The sequence below is a fragment of the Cucurbita moschata genome, unplaced genomic scaffold (assembly GCF_002738365.1).
Source record: "Cucurbita moschata cultivar Rifu unplaced genomic scaffold, Cmos_1.0 Cmo_Scf00118, whole genome shotgun sequence".
NCBI classification, from domain to species: Eukaryota; Viridiplantae; Streptophyta; class Magnoliopsida; order Cucurbitales; family Cucurbitaceae; genus Cucurbita; species Cucurbita moschata.
The window spans coordinates 6581-8323 of record NW_019268634.1 but is presented as its reverse complement, the minus strand read 5'-3'; the positions used below and the strand labels follow the sequence as shown (position 1 = coordinate 8323).

Sequence of the window (1743 nt, the reverse complement as noted above, 5' to 3'; positions counted from 1 at the left end):
ATACCTCCAAAAGAGTTTCGTTATTACTATTTTATTCCTATTCAATTTTTCCTTATTTATGACATAATGAATAGCATTATTTTTTATTTTCACTATTGTTGATGACGAGATGTTTAGGATTTTATGATGTAAGAATCTTGAGGATATAGCTCAGATGGTTGAACGTTTGCATCCCATGTGATAAGTACTGGGATCGGTACCATGCATCAACAAAGGAAACGATTACTAAGTATATTAGTTCTTTTAAATTTTTCCTTATTTACGACATAATGAGCGGGGATAGTTTTTCATTTTCAATATCATTGATGATGAGAAGTTTAGAGTTTTTTGATGTAAAATTGTGATGCGAGAGATACGGGGATCGATACCTCGCATCTCCAAAAGAAACTATTCGTTATTACAATTTTATTTCTATTCAATATTTCCTTATTTATGACATAATGAGTAGCGATATTTTTTCATTTTCACTATTATTCATGACGAGACGTTTAGGGTTTCGTGACGTAAAAATTGTAGAGATATAGCTTTAGATGGTAGAGCGCTCGCTTTGCATGCGAGTTGTACGGGGATTGATAACCCGCCTCTCCAAAAGAAAGTATTTAATTTGTTATTATATTTTTTCATTTTCACAATTATTGATGCCCCGGATCACCAAACCAAACTATTTGTTATTAATATTTTGATATGTTTTTATTTTCACTATTATTAATGATGGGACATTTAGGGTTTTATGGTATAACAATCACTGGGATGTAGCCTAGATGGCAGGGTGCTCGCTTTGCATGCGAAAGCTATAGGGATCGATACCTTGCATCTCTAAAAATAAGACTATCTAATATATTATTTCTTTTCAATTTTTCCCTATTCATGACATGTTGGGTAGCAATATTTCTTCATTTTCACTATTATTGATGACGGAAAATTTAGGATTTTGTGATGCAAAAATTGTGGGGATGTAGCTCAGATGGTAGAGCGCTCGCTTAGCATGCGAGAGGTACGGGGATCAATACCCTGCATCTCCAAAAGGGAGAAATTATTTTTTTAAGTATGAATTAATTTAACCTGTTATGTATAAGGTTGTGAAGAAGTTCCGTCATATGCATGGGACGCTACCGCCATCCAATAAGCTCTTGTAGTATTATCTCTTTTAAGGAATTCATCCTTAATTGGAACTAGATTTTGTCATTCATGCCATGTTTTAATTTTTATTCTTTCTTGTTTTCCAAAGATTAAAAAAAAATATATATATTATCCTCTTTCAAATATGGTTCGTTATTTGATTATTTTCTCTTGAGTGAATTTTAAGTGAAACACATTCTCTACCCAAGTAATTGCAAGATGCAAGCTTCACACTAAGAGGAATCAAAGTCCCAAGTATCAACGTCCTTTAAGTGTAAATTTTTGTTCTCCATCTCAACATAAATTAAACTTATTTTCGTGAAGATATCTATTTATAAAATCAAAATATCTCAGAGTCACAAAAATAAAAATGAGATATAGATACGAGACATAAATATGATACCAAATAGATATGGTAAATGTTAGGATTAGATTTGATTGAGTTATTTGGATTAGATTTGATCTAGTTATTTGAATTAGATTTGATTTAATCATTCTTCAATNAGTTTAGAGTTTTTTGATGTAAAATTGTGATGCGAGAGATACGGGGATCGATACCTCGCATCTCCAAAAGAAACTATTCGTTATTACAATTTTATTTCTATTCAATATTTCCTTATTTAT

The 1743-nt window shown here is 31.3% G+C and overlaps 1 non-coding gene across 1 annotated transcript; it reads left to right on the top strand.

Annotated features, from left to right (window-relative positions):
- Positions 1 to 949: 949 nt before the first annotated feature.
- Positions 950 to 1022, top strand: TRNAA-AGC. Its single transcript has one exon. It is a non-coding gene; the product is annotated as a tRNA-Ala (tRNA).
- The last annotated feature ends 721 nt before the right edge of the window (positions 1023 to 1743 follow it).